Source organism: Panthera onca, chromosome A3 (genome assembly GCF_046562875.1).
Source record: "Panthera onca isolate mPanOnc1 chromosome A3, mPanOnc1 haplotype 2, whole genome shotgun sequence".
NCBI classification, from domain to species: Eukaryota; Metazoa; Chordata; class Mammalia; order Carnivora; family Felidae; genus Panthera; species Panthera onca.
In genome coordinates this window covers 83,309,353-83,325,425 of record NC_138341.1, presented here as the reverse complement: position 1 = coordinate 83,325,425, position 16,073 = coordinate 83,309,353, and the positions used below count along the sequence as shown (strand labels likewise).

Below are 16,073 nucleotides of genomic sequence, written 5' to 3'. Positions count from 1 at the left end.
ACCCTAAGAATGGCCACACAAAAGGTGAAGAAAAGTAGTTTTATTTTACCTACCCCATCGATCCCCAAGCTAGCATTGCTGAGCCAGTGCTGAGAAGGAACTTCCCATTTGGAAAAAGTTCCCTTAATGGAGAAAGGGAGACTAGCGAGTGACCAATTACCCCAGCCTTTCAGAGCACCCTACAAAGGGCTCGTTTCCTTTTCACCCCACCTAGAGATCAGCAAAGCTAAGATGTATACGCACAAAGAAGCAACCACAGTCCCCATGACCCGCTCTGCAGACAACTACAGCGGCTTTGCCACAGAAGAAATCAAAGGCTAACACAACCACCACAGACCTCCTGCACATTTTCCTTGTTTTTTTGTACTACAGGTATTCACAGTCACAGACACTAACTTCCTCTTGGCTCCTTCCATCCCAGTTGCCTTTGCAGGAGCCACAGCCACACCAGGAGCCAGCCCTGGTTTCTGTGGCTGCACAAGGGCAAAACACTTGCCTAGATCCCTGTCTCTGTCCCCCACCATCACGTGTGCATTTGTTTCTGCACCTGCACACTGATGACCTGATGCCCATCAGAGGCCTGTACTGCAGTACATCTATGGGGAGACTGTGCAGGCATAAGGTTTCACATTCACATCCAGGGCCTCTGCAACTCTTTGTGAGTCTGAACCTGACCCTTTCCCTGTCACTGGCGGGGCCCATTTGATCTAGCTCATCCAGCTGTGCACCTGCATGACCTCGGCTTGATTCCTGACACCAGTTTCCACCGCTGTGCACCTGAAGGAAGACCCATCACCCACAATAAAGCATGCCAACAGCCAGGGTCCTTACAGCAGCCAGTATGCCCACGTTTGGCCTTAGCCATTGCCTTTGGGACTGGCCTCCACCACTACATGTGTATCTACAACCAGTCCCTGCCACTAAACAGACACCTACAACTGGTCCCTGCACCTGAGTGTATGCCACTGACTCTAGTCACCGCCACTGCCTGCCCTACTGCCTTGTCAATAAGGACCGTAATAGCTCTTGAGACTGCTATAGATCCCCATAGAACTAGCCAAGGACCACACAGTTGTCCATGTTGTGGACCCCAGAAGCCTGAGATGAAGAGATATCAGGATCCTTTTTCTCCAGGACTTGGAGTCACCACACTCCCCCCACACTTAGTGCCCTCCACCACTAGACTCAGAAACAGCACATTCCAGAATACCCCCACTTGCAGATGAAGGGCTTTTCTTACTGAAGTCAGTTTATAAAGTCTAGAAGAAGTGACTTTTTCAAATGTGCAGACACCTATACAAGGCTACAGGGGTCTTCCCTGAAGAATCAGGGACACATGGCAGCATAAAAGGAACATAGGAGGCTTCCAGTGACCGGCCTGAAAGAAATAGAAATACATAAATTGCTCAACAAAGAATTCAAAATAATTGTTTTAAACATGATCAGACAACTGATAACATAGATAAGTAACTTAAAGAAATCGGAAAAACAATACAAGAAAAAAACTAAGAAGTTCAACACAAAGATAGAAAACATAAAAAAGAACTAAACAGAATTTGGGGAGTTGAAAAATACAATGACTGAACTGAATAATCTAAGACAGAGCTTTGCCAGTAGACTTGACTAGGCAGAAGAAAGAATCAATCAGCTTGAAAACAGAGCAACTGAAATTGTCCAATAAGAAGAGAAAAAAAAAATGATGCAAGCCGATGGACATGGGACCATTAAGAGAAACAAAGTATTCACCACTGGAGTTCCAAAAGTAGAAGAGAGGAAAAAAGGGGTAGAAAGCTTATTTAAAGAAATGATGGCTGAGAACTTCTTGTACCCTGGAAAAAATTTTGACAACCAAGTGCATGAAGCTAATAGGTCACCCTAAAATTTCAATACAAAACAGTTTTCTCTGAGACACATTTTTAAAAATGTTTTATTTATTATTTTTGAGAGAGAGACAGACACAGAATGTGAGCAGGGGAGGGGTAGAGAGAGAGGAAGACACAGAATCCCAAGCAGACTTCAGGCTCTAAGTTGTCAGCACAGAGCCCAATACAGAGTTCGAAATGATGAACTGTGAGATCACGACCTGAGTCAAAGTCAGACACTTAATGGACTGAGCCACCCAGGCACCCCTCTTCTGGGAAAAATTATAATAAAACTCTCTAAAATCAAAGACACAGGGAGAATTTTAAAAGTAGCAAAAGAAAAAAATTCTCATAAAAGGGAATCCTCCCAAGGCTATCAGCAGATTTCTCACCTGAAATCTTTTGGTCAGGTGAAACTTTTCAGGGTAGGAGACAATGGGATAATATATTCAAAGTGCTGGAAGAAATACATTGCAAACCAATAATATTTTATCCATCAAAGTTGTCCTTCAAAAATGAAAGCAAGATAAAGACTGTCCCTAACAAACAAAAGCTGAGGGAGTTCATCACATTTAGACCTGCCTTACAAGAAATGCTACACAGAATTTTTGGAACTGAAGGGAAGAACACTAATTAGTAACATGAAAATATATAGAACTATTCAACACCATGGTAAAGTAGATTATACATGCAGATTCATAATATTCTAGTACTGTAATGTGGTAATGTGTTAACCACTTAACTCTAATAAAAATCATAAAAGTTAAAAGTGGTTAAAATAGCTATAGCTACAAGAATTTATTAATACATACACAATATAAAAAGATGTATATTGTGACACTGAAAATATAAAATGTCAGGGAGGAGTAAAAAAGTAAAGATTTTGCATCTGATTGAAGTTAAGCTATTATCATCTTAAAAAAATGTGATATCTATAAAAAGTTTCAAGGAAACCTCCAGATAACCGCAAAATAAAAATCTATAGTACTTGCACAAAAGAAAAAGAGAAGAGAATCAGTATATTACTACAGAAAATCATTATTCAAAAAGGAAAACAGTGAGAAAGGGGGAAAAAAAGAAAAGAAACTCTAAAACAGCCACAAAATGATTAACAAGATGGCAAGAGTAAGACCTCACCTATCAAATCAGTTTGAATATAAATGGATTAAATTCTCCAATATAAAACATAGAATGGCTTAATGGATTAAACACACACACACACAAGCACACGCACACACACACACACACAAGACCAACTGTATGCAGCCCACAAGAGACTCACATCAGGACATCCATATGATCAAAGTGAAGAGATGGAAAGAGATACTCCATGCAAATAGAAACCAAAATAGAACTGAAGTAGCCATACCTCTATCAGACAAAACAGACTTTAGGTCAAGTGTGTAATATGAGACAAAGAATGTTGTCATATAATGTTAAAGGTGTCAATTCATCAAGAAGATATAATAATTATAAATATTTATGTACCTAAGATCAGAACACTTAAATATATTAAGCATATTGTAACAGATCCAAAGGGAGTAATAGACAATACAATAATAGCAGAGGACTTAAATACCCAGGTCACTTTCAACACCCAGACAGAAAATCAGTAAGGAAACATTGGACTTGAAGTACACTTTAGGCAAAATAAAACACACCAGCAAATAGTGGCAGAATACATCTTTTTTTCAAGCACACATGGGACATTCTCCAAGATATATCATATGTTATGTCACAAAACAACTCTTGGCAAATTTTTAAAAACTGAAAGCATACAAGTATTTTTGTGACCATAATGTTGTGAAATAAGAAAGTAATAACAGAAGAGAAACTAGAAAATTTACAAACATGCTAAAAGTAAACAACACCCAAATAACATCAATGGTTCAAAGGTAAAAGCAAAATGGAAATCAAAACATATATTGAAACAAATGAGAACGTAAACATACCGTAACTAAATTATGGGATGCAGCTAAAGCAGTGCTAAGAGAGAAATTTATAGGTTACACGCCTATGTTAAAAAAAAAAGAAACTCACATAACTTTATAGTTCAATAGAAGAAAAAGAAATGAAGCCCAAAGTTAACAGAAGGAAGGAAGTAATAAATGTGAGACAAAAAATAAATGAAATTTAGAATAAAAAAGTAGAAAATATCAAAAAGCTAAAGTTGGGTTTTTTAAAGCAAAAACAAAATTGAAAAACTAGCTAAATTTACCAAGAGAAAAGAGAAACCTAAAATAAATACAATTATAAATGAAAGAGGATTCATTACAACTGATACCACTGAAAAGCAAAGAATCATAAGACTCCCAAAAGGATTAATATGCCATCAAATTGGACAACCTGAAAGAAATGAAAACCTCCCAGAAATTATATGACCTGCCATGTCTGAATCATGAAGAAATAGAAAATTTGAGCAGATCGATTACAAGAGATTGAATCAGTAATCCAAACCTCCCAAAATAACCCTCCCAAACCAGAAGCTTCACAGGTGAACTCTCCCAAACATTTAAAGAAGAATTAATGCCAAGCCTTCACAAACTCTTCTGAAATTTGAAGAAGAGGGAGTACTCCCAAATTTATTTTATGAGGCCAGCATTATCCTTGTACCAAAGCCAGGTAAAGATAATACAAAACAAGCAAACAACAACACAAACTATAAACCATTAGACTTGATGAATATAGATGCAAAAAATCTCAACAAAATAAAGCAAAGCAAATTTAACAACAAATTAAAAGAATCATACACCATTATCAAGTCTCCCTGGGAAGCAAAAATGGTTAAAAATATGCAAATAAGTGTGATAGACTACATTAATAGTACAGTTTGTCTTTCAAGACAAAAATCACATGACCATCAGGAGATGCAGAAAAAGCATCTGACAAAATTCAACACCCTTCATATGTTGAAAACTGTCAACAAATTGGGTTTAGAAGCAACATAACAAAAGCCTTGTATGGCAAACCCATAGTTAACCACATACTCAATGGTGAAGGGTTGAAAGCTTTTCCTCTAAGATTGGAGACAAGATAAGGGTGCCCATTCTTTTTTTTTTTAAGTTTATTTATTTGGGGGTGGGGACAGAGGGAGAGAGAGAGAAAGAGAGAGCCCCAAGCAGGCTCCATGCTGTCAGAGCAAACCCAACATGGGGCTTGAACTCACAATCCATGAGATTATGGAGATTATTTGACCTGAGCCCAAATCAAGAGTTGGATGTTTAACCAACTGAGCCACCCAGGCACCTGAAGGGTGTCCATTGTCACCACTCCTTTTCAACATAGTATTGGAAGTCCTAGCCAGGCAATAAGGTAAGAAAAAGAAATAAAAGGATTCAAATCAGAAAGGAAGAAGTAAAATAATTTCTGTTTGCTGATAATTTAATCTTGCATATAGAAAATCCTAAAGACTCAACCAAAAAACTGTTGGAACTAATCAACGAATTCAATAGTTTCACAATACAAAACCAACATATAATACTAGTTGGATTTCTACATGCCAACAGCGAGCTATCTGAAAAAGAAAGAAATAAACTAATCTTATTTATAATAGCCGCCAAAATAATAAATTACAGGAATAAATTTAACCAAGGGCATGAAAGATCTATATACAGAAAACTATAAGATACTGATGAAAAAGACTAAAGACACAAATAAATGGAAGATAATTTGTATTTATTGATTATGAGCGTTAATATTGTTAAAATGTCCATACTATCCAACACCACTTACAGAGTCAATGCAACCCCCATCAAAATCTCAATGGCATTTTTCATAGAAAGAGAAAAAAAATCCTAAAATTCACACGGAATCACAAGAGACCCCAAATATCCAAAGCAATCTTGAGGAAGAACAAAGTTGGATACACAGATCAAGGAAACAGAATCAAGAGCCCAGAAATAAATTCTAGTATATATAGTCAACTAATATTTGAGAACAGAACCAAGAATACTCAATAGTATATTGATACACTATTGTGTAAGGATTGTCTATTCAATAAATGGTGCTGGGAAAACTGGATATCCACACGCAAAAGAATGGTATTTGCTCTTTTACACCACTAGCAAAAATTAACTGGAAATGCATTAAGGACTTAAGCACAGGCACGAAATTGTAAAATTCCCAGAAGAAAACATAGGAAACACACTCCCTGATGTCAGTCATGTCCATGGGTTTTTGGAAATGACACCAAAAGCACAAGCAACAAAAGCAAAAATTTGAAAGTGGACCTATATCAAAATAAAAAGCCATTACACAGCCACATAAATAATGAACAAATTGAAAACCGTATGAAATGGCAAAAGATATTTGCAAACCATATATCTGATAAAGGGTTAATACCCAAAACATGTAAGGAACTCATATAGTTCAATGGCAAAACCAGAAAGCCCAGTTAAAAACTGGGAAGAGAAGTTAAATACACATTTTTCCAAAGACATACTAATGCCTGATAAGTATATGAAAAGGTACTTAACATCACTAAATCATGAGGAAAAAGCAAATCAAAACAAGGTATTACTTCATATCTGTTAGAATGGCTATTATCAAAAAGACAAGAAATGACAAATATTGGAGAGTATGTGGAGAAACGTGAACCGTTGTGTACCATTGGTGGGAATGTAAATTCATGCAGCCACTATGGAAAATAGTATAAGGATTTCTTTAAAAATTCAAAACAGAACTACCGTATGATTCAGCAATCTCACTTCTAAGTATGCATAGAGAAAAATGAAATCACCATATCAAAGAAATGTCTGTACTCTCATGTTCATTGTGGCATTATTTACAATAGCCAAGACATGGAAAAAACCTAACTATCCATCAATGGATGAATATATAAAGCAGATGTGGTGTGTGTGTGTGTGTACACAATGATATATATATACATAATGGAGTAATATTCGGCCATAAAAAAGAAGAAAATGCTGTCGTTTGTGACAGCATGGATGGACCCTGAGGACATTATGCTAAGTGAAATAAGACAGAGAAAGACAAATACTGTATGATTTCACTTACATACAGAATATAAAAACATCAAACTCATAGAAGCAGAGAGCAGAATGGTGGTTGCCAGGGGCAGAGGGGTGGGGAAAATAGGCAGATATTGGTCAAAAGGTACAAACATCCAGGTAGAAGATACATTCTAGGGACCTAATGTACAAGGTGGTGACTATAATTAACCATACTGTACCGTATACTTAAAGGTGGCTATGAGAATAGAGCTCTCATGTTCTCCCATTACAACAAAGTTTGTAATTAGATGGGGTGAAGGATGTGCTAAGAGACCTAATTATAATAGCGTGTCATAATATACTCGTATCAAATCATCACATGGTGCACCTTAAACTTACATAATGTTTTATGTCAATTATTTTTCAATAGACCTGGGGGTGGAGAAAGATGGCTAGAAAGAGCTTGTGTAGGCAAGTAGTGTTCATTTTAAATGTTCTGACAAAGAAATATCTAAGCAAAGACCTGAAAGGAGTGAGGGATTAAGCCATGCAGATATTTGAGGCAAGAAGTTTCCAGGCAGACATAAAATTAAGTGTAAAGCAAAATCTGGACAAGAGAAGGCAAGTGCGATGCTTAGGTTGTAAAGTGGGAGGAAGCCACTGACTTCCAGCTCATGCAAATAGCACTTGATCCTGGAGAGGCCCTGGAGGCAAGCTGTATCAGGCAAATTTCTGGAATAGTAAGGTGTTGAGTCAGCCTGGAGCAAAGGAACCAGTATGGAGAGCAGCTGGTGAGTTCAGAGGCATAAGGAGGCCACCTTAGGCCTCCCAGGCATTGTAGGGAGATTGGCTTTGATCTGAGTGAAATGAGCTATTGTAAGGTTTTAAACTGAGGAGTGCTGTAATACAGGTTAAAAAAGAAAAGAGGAATAAAAACCAAGAAAGAATGAAATAAAACCGCCCTTCTGTTGAAAAAAATAAATAAAACTGCCCTAACAGCAGATGGTATAATTACCACAGAAAACCTAACAAAGTCAACAGAAAGCGCGTTGGAAAAATCAGAGATGGGCATGGTTGTTGGATTTAAAGTCAGCAATGAAACCAATAGTGTTCCTTTATGACAGAAGTACCAAAGACAAAATATTACAGAAACGAATATCTGATGTATAAGAACAAATGAGTAATATGTACATTGTCCAGGCACTAACTGAACAAAAATAGCCATGGTCTTTACGGATAAAATTTGAAAACTTTATTAAGACAAAAAGAAAGATTGGAATAAACTGAGATGCATCTTATGTACAGGATTTAATATTTAAAGATATCCATTGTAACCCAAAAAGTCAATGAATTTAATGCGAAAAAGACAGTATTTCCTTTTGGGGCAAACTTCAGATAGGCTCATTGCCCATCATGAACGATTTGAGGGGCGCCTAGGTGGCTCAGTCGGTGGAGCATCTGACTCCCGGTTTCACTCAGGTCGTGATCTCATGGTTTGTAAGTTCGAGCCCCGTGCTGGGCTCCACACTGACAGCACGGAGCCTGCTTGGGATTCTCTCTCTGTTTCTTTGTCTATCTGTCTCTCTCTCTGCTCCTCCCCCGCTCACACATGCTCACTCTCTCTCTCAAAATAAATAAACTTTAAAAAAAAAAAAAAAAAAAAGATTTTAATCCCTTAAGCTTGGGTTTCCTCTCTCTCTCTCTTTGTTTTTTTTTTTTGTTTTTTTTTTTTTTTTAAATATGGAACGCTTCACGAATTTGTGCGTCATCCTTGCACATGGGGCTACGCTAATCTTCTCTGTATGGGTCCAATTTTAGTATATGCACTGCCAAAGCGAGCGCGGGTTTCCTCTCCTATAACACAATTCGTGTTCAGGCATCCCCTGCCCTGTGGGAATGGGGCTTGGAGAGCCTACACAAAAATGACGACAGTCTGGCTACTTCTATCAGCTATAACAAACGAGATCTCCTCTGTCTCTGTCTTGTAGTTTCACGTTCTCCATCAGTAGAACGGAAACTAACTTGTTAACTTGCAAGTCGGTTACCCATATGGGAGAAAGTGAAATTGGATTCCCACCTGAAACCACACATCAAAATCGATTTCAGGTTGATTAAAGGCTTAGAAGCAAAAGCCAAATAATTAAAACTTTAAGATGACATTTTAGGAGAATCTTTATGATCTCAATACAAAGAGGAATTCATGCCGTAAGAAGTGGGAATTGTAATAAAAATTGATAAATTTAAATCTTTTAATACTGCAAATTTCTATTTATAAAAAAGGCCACGATCGTGGTGAAAAGATAAGCCATTAAACGGGAGAAGATATTGCTAATCCATATAACTGACAAGGGAGTAGTATTCAGAAAAAGTAAAGAACTCCTAATGTTATCAAAAAGAGAAAAACAAATTGACTTTTTAAATTAAGACAAATGCCGTGGAAGGACATTTCACTGAAGATATATAAAAAGGCTCTTAAATACATGGAAAGAGCCTCAATCTTATTTGGAATCATGGAAATACAAATTTTAACTACAATAAGATACATTTTCCCACCCACTGAATTGTCAAATATTTTCTTAAAAACTCAGTTTATATCCAGGGAGCCTGGGTGGCTCAGTCAGTTAAGCATCCAACTTCAGCTCAGGTCACGATCTTGTGGTCATGATCTTGTGGTTCGTGAGTTCAAGCCTTGTGTCAGGCTCTGTGCTGACAGCTCAGAGCCTGGAGCCTGCTTTGGATTCTGTGTCTCCCTCTCTCTGCTCGTCCCCAGCTCACACTCTGTCTCTCTCTCTCTCTCAAAAATACATAAACATTTAAACAAATTTTTTTAAGTCAGTTTATATCCGACATGGAGTAGGATGTGAAATATCAGAAACTTCACTACTGGTAAGAGGGTAAACTGATACACCTTTTGGCAAAATGTTTGGCATTACCATTTAAAGCTGAACATGAGCGTACCTTTCAATCCCCAAGTCCAATCCTACCTGGTTGCACAAGTGAACCAAATGATGCTTTTGAAAGTGTCCATAGCAACATTGTTCATAATGATAAATCTTTGAAGGGTACCTGGGTGGCTCAGTCGGTGGAACATCTGGCTCTTGTTTATTGGCTTGGGTCATGATCCCAAGGTCATGGGATTGAGCCTTGTGTTGGGGTCCGTGCTGAGCATGGAGTCTGCTTAAGACTCTCTCTCTCCTTCTGTCCCTCCCACTTGCTCGTGTACTCTCTCTTTCTAAAAATAAAATAAAATAAAATAAAATAAAATAAAATAAAATAAAATAAAATAAAATAATAAAATATTTTAAAATATGTATAATAATAATAATAATAATAATAATAATAATAATAAATTCTGGAAACAACCAATAACCTTAAGTAATGACAATGGACAACTAAATGTTACTATATTCACATAATGAAGTGCAGCTGTCAAAATCAGTGAATTACTGTCCATCCATTAATATGAATGGATCTGAAAAGCACAATATTGAAAAATGGGAATTTAGTATGGCATAGTTACTGACTGAAAAGCTCTAAAACAGGTGAAAGTAAATAAAGTAGTGCTTGAGGATACAGGTATATGAATACAACCAGAATGAAAAAGCAAAGAATTGGCACAAATTCAAGATAATATTATAATTATCTCTCTGAGAAAGAGGGACCTACTTTTGATGACAGCATAGAGGGAATTGCTAAGGACAGAAAATGTTTTGTTTCCGAATCTCGGTTGTGGGTCCAAGGGCATTAATTTTATTATTATTGTTTTTAAGTACACAGTGCAAACATTTTATTGGTATAATATATTTCACAATACAATTTCGAAGGCATTTTCAGTAGAACGGCATGATGACTTCTTCAACATATACATTATAAAATATAGAAAGCCTAAGTGCACTTTGTAGTCAACAGAGACAAATTACTCATTTTAAACGATGTTTTGGCGTTACAGCTCAAGTATCTTTCCCAAAAGTCACTTCCCACTGCATTTTAGCATTTATGTAACACACTCTTCTCTCGTTGCTTCCAAAATTGGACTCCCTGACACATGGAAATCACCTGTGCTCTCCTGTTTGTTTGTTTGTTTGTTTGTTTGTTTGTTGTTGTTGCTTTGGCAAAAAGTGAAATTGAGATATATTCTTTTGCTGGAAAAAGGTAAGAGGCAACTAACCACTCTAACGCTTTTGGCATTTAGGGCTGTCCATTTTTCTGTGGTTCTACACAGACTTCATTGTGAGTTAACATTGCAAACATTATGTGATGAGTCAGGCAGTCAATCCTGAGGGATAACTGAGCAGATGTCAGGGTAATGCCACACTCAAAATGGCACCAGATCATGATGACTCCGGAACATAAACAAGTAATTCCCCAGCACAGAGTCCGACTCTTGTCTCCATATCAAAACTTCGACCTGCTTTATTTCTGTCTTATCCTATCTCTTTGGCCTGAGATATCTACTGATTTTTTCATTCATGAATTCGTAGAAAATCTAAAGCCAAGGGGTTAAAGGATTCTTAAAGTACCCGTCAGAGAAAGAAGTAAGGAGAAAGACAGTGGCATGCTCAAACAAATTAGAAATTTTGATTACTACTGCTCGAGGCCAGCAATATTTGTGTGTTTCAGGCCCAAGGGTGCCAGGCCAACTGTGGAAAAGACAAAATTAATTAATGTTTTCTGAGATTAATTAGAAAATTAAATGGAAGTATAATGAAAACCAGCATGGTTTAGCTCACTGGATTTATAACTGCGTGCCACTAAATTTCAGAGTTGTTTAAAATTTCTATGTATTATTTGAATAAAAATGTAGTGAGATAGGTTTTTTTTTCCCTCCAACTCTAGCACCTAATTCTAAAAAGAACTGCTAGAATCTTCACAGTATTATAAAGCATAGAGCTGTCTGGCAGCAGTGGTCCGAGTTAATGTTCTTCTTAGAGTACCTTTAAGTGGTATAAATTAAAACGCTCCATTTTTGGGGTGGAATTTTGGAAGGTTGCCACACGCTATTTTGTTGGCCTCTCTACTGGATGGTCCCTCTGGATTTCACGGGCCTTTTTCCAGCTGAAACATTTTTGGTCAATGCATGACATCATCCATCAACCAGAGGAGGTATAAAGACAAAACAAGGCAATAAATGCCGGTGGGGGTACACAAACAGCCAGACAAGCATGACTTCAACTTTGCCACATGGAAGTTATGTGACAAATGCTTTCACCTTCTTTGACCATAAGTCTTGTTTTCTGTAGAATGGGTACATTGTAAATGTTTGGCATATGTCCATTTCGAGCTGTCAGGTAATGAAACAGGAATGAGCCAATTATCCTATCACAATCCCATCAATGGGGATTTTACTATAGCTTAAGATGGCTGGCATTCAAAGGTATTCAATCATTGCAAATGTAAGAAAAACTGTAAGTGCATACAATTCTGAGTAAATACAATTGTCTCTCATCAGACTTTAGATAAATCTTCCACCTGTCATGGCCAGTACTCAGACATCTTGTTCAAACTTTACCTCTGCCCACTTTTCAAACCCAGCTCTTCTGAGTTTGTTTTCTGCTCTCTCTCCAGTGCTTGTATGTATAGATGCCACCATCGAATGTATATTGGGATAAAGAGAAGATCAACCCAACTCTTCTGCTATCAGCCAAGCAGCCACCAGAGCCAGCAGGATGCAGCGGATAACTGATCATGGAAGGTAGTATGTTTCAGAAGCCTGTGATTAGCATTAGAGCAGAGAATTTCACTCCATGTTCTTCATAAGCTCTCAAGGTGATTCTGAAAGTCACCGTGTTTGAGAAGCACTCTGCTGCTGAAATAGAGGTTGCCCTCAATTTATTCCTTTATTTTTCATCTCTTGTGTCACATGCACCTGGCACCGAGATATGGGACATAAAAAATGAAACTGCTGGCAAGATGGTAACTTACGGCAGAGATGAAACTCACCATACACTCTAGAAGCTTGGACGTTGCTCAAGGAGGTTTCAGTCATTGACATACCAGAAACTTGGTTTCACTTGGCAAACTGCCCTGCTACCTCTTAGACTAATGACACGATGTCATGTATAAATGACTTTCTCTGTTTTGTTTCAGTCACTCCCAGAATGATCAGGAACTCACGTCATCTGTATTCAATCTAACGTCCAGTTCAGAGAAATAATAACCTCAGTGAGGGTAAAGAAAGTAGGCTTTAGGCTTTTGGCTTCCAAGATGAGCTAGGTTCAAGAACAGAAGAGGGAAAGGAACCCAAGAACAGGCAGTCCAGATTCCAGGACAGAGTGGGAGCGAGAGGCAAGATTCAGCATCTCTGGTGCCTGAAAGGGGGCCGCAGGGGCTGGGACGTGGGGAGCACCACCATGAAGTTAAAGCGGAAAGTAAAATTTCAGATGGAATAAAGGGAGACTCAGAGTCATCTGTTGTCAGTGTTGGTTTAGTCTTAATTTGAAACACATTTCGTGAATCCCTTCCATTTCCTCTGTGCAAAACCCGAAAGCTTTCATACCTGCATTTCTCTTCCCAAGTGGCAAGCCCCCAACTTCCTAGAGTGACTGAATCTCCTACAAGCACTCCCTTCTGCTTTAGAGGGAAATAAAGTATGCTGGTTAGCACGAAAATCTCTTAAACAGGAAAGAAGCCCTTCAACAGCTTTGCTGGGGAATCACTGCTTTGATAAGACCAGGTCCACAGGAGTCTACACACACAAGTTCGAAAATTCTTCAAACCAGTCTTTCTTGTTTTAAAATAAGATACAGCAGCAGCAACAGCAAGGCTTTTATCCGAGTGTTCCCATTTGAACGTACTCCCCTACTTACAGGTCAGTTATGCCCATCTGAGCGGCTATTTTTTTTTCTTTCCATCCTCCCTCCCTGCTCCCTGGCTCCCTCATACGACTTTTATTTTTATTTCAGGTAGCACTATGGATAAAGACCTCAGGAAAAAAATACCAGTGCCCAAGACACTTTGATGGCCTTTTCCCTGTGTAATTTTACTCACTCTTGATAACACTAAAGGCATGCCTTATTGGCGGTGGCACGGAGGCCTTCTTTTTCACAGGGAGATGGATTGTTTCTTTGGGCCTTGATGGTCTTCAAATTATCTCAGCGCCGAAAAGAGAGCAGAGTGAATTTTATTTTAACTCATTTTATTTCTGAATTTATTTCCCAGTAGCTAGGAGGTGGTGACTGCCCCAGCAGTCAAGTCAATTGTTATCTGTGGGACTTGATTATGTTTGGACCCAGTCGCTCATTTTGAGCAAGGCACAGTTAATGAGGAGAGAAATGAAAAGTGCATTGAGTCACAGTGTGTTTGTGGTAATTTGTGACACATTTACTCCACTCAGTTCTTTGTTTATTCCTCCCCCCTCCGCGCAGGTTCTGTGGAAAAAGGAGCAGATAAGCGAATTCACTGGTAGACAGTTAAGGGTGTTGAAGGTAATGAATCTCAGTATCTCCGTATCCATTGTTGGCAGTAATTGGGGCGCCATTCATCTCTACAGTGAAATGCCAAGAAGGCTCATCTTAACGAAACATCTTTTTTTCCCATTATTTCACAACATATTTTTCATTGACACGGCTGGTTTTCATTTTCCCTATGTCTTTGTGTGTGTGTGTGTGTGTGTGTGTGTGCGCACTCTTTGCCACTTTTCTAAATAATAGTCCATTAAACAGTTCACAGTGTGTGTTCTGTAGAAATGTAAAAAAGGGATTGGATGATACTAATTAAGGAGAGAGTTTGTTTCCACTTACTGCAGATCAATGGTGGGTTACGTTAAAGCTGCATTTTGTGATGAGTTTAACACACAAGAACAGCTGTGCTAAATACATATTTCAAGACACACAGGTAGGTCAAACAAACATTCCTTTCTTTGAAAAGTCTGTGTGTTAAAACTATAAATTCAACTTGCAGAAGTGTGAAGAGACACAAAGGCTAATTATTCACTGCAATCATTGTTAGTTTTAGTAGAAACTGTTAAGGATGAAATTGGGATATGTTCAGTTACTTCTAGAACTACTTTAATCTGGGTCCTTCAATGTATTGGTTTTGCTGTCGTATTTTCCCAGGCTGATTTTCAACCAAATTTCCAATTTAATAAAATGTTCTCTTTTTTTCATATAATCATTTTGAATTGAGGACAAGACAAGTCAATGTGTTTTTGTGACTTATCCATAACTGTCTTTGTGATTATCTTTATCTGTTACGTGATAGAATTCACTTATTCCCCAGGAGTATGACTTACCTCCTATACAAGTTAGAGGTACTATGGTCCAGTTCTGTGAATGACAATCAACAGCCATTAATGACTCTCACAAACTCTGAGGGCCACCTGGATTAATAGAATTATACAGCAAAGAAAAGGAAGAGAAAACATCTACGTCCGTCACATAATTTTAGCCTGCAATAGCTACATTCCAGACTGTATGCACGCAACCTATATGTATACACATGTCTTGCAGGGAATGTTATTTTTTATAGCAGTAATATTCTTTGTGCGACTTCGTTTGACATTTAGGTACATGCGATAGGTAACTTATAGCGATGTTTTGCTTCACCTGCATTGTTACTTGTGTATAACACCGTCTACCGCAGTTAGGGGTTTGCAATTGTGAAAGTTGCATTTTCACAGATGCGAGTTTACTACAATATTAATTTGCATCGAGCACAGTTTCCACCCAGGTTTGGGCGTGAAAGGTTGTACTTTATAACTGAATGAGATCGGTGAAAAGGCTTGCGAGGGGGGAAGAATCCAAGATGGTGTTTCTGATCCTGCACCTGACTTGTAGGATGACTCAGGGCCCATGGCCCTGCACCTCTGTTTAGTCATGGATAAAATCCTCCTTGATGGTAGTGAGAATCATACCAGAGAAAGGATGTACAACTGACTTCAACAGATCACATATCTGGAGGGAAATGCAAGCCAGGGTGTAAAGACAGGGAATCAGGCTGTGAAAAAGCACATTTCTTTGAACAAGGGACCAAAAGCCCAGGAGGCTATGGTTGGTTATGGGACTCAGCTTCTCGGGGGAGCCCATAGAACTCATCTGGGTTCTGAAGGACAGAAATGGTCTTTTGCATTTTCTGCATTCTAAGGCAACAAGATGAGAGAGAAATGTAACTCCCTAGTGTGAAGTGAATAACATTGCATTCATGTCAATATATCTACATGTATTTTTTATGTATCTTTTTTTTTCCACATCTACGTTGATGTTTTTCTTTACCTCCTGGACATGAAATGTCTGTATCTTAGTTACCTCATCTCCTAAAGGAG

General features: G+C 38.2%; 1 non-coding gene across 1 annotated transcript; it reads right to left on the bottom strand.

Moving 5' to 3' along the window:
* Nucleotides 1-8,548: 8,548 nt before the first annotated feature.
* Nucleotides 8,549-8,656, bottom strand: LOC132672551 (U6 spliceosomal RNA). The gene has a single exon (XR_009607567.3). It is a non-coding gene; the product is annotated as a U6 spliceosomal RNA (small nuclear RNA).
* Nucleotides 8,657-16,073: the final 7,417 nt, after the last annotated feature.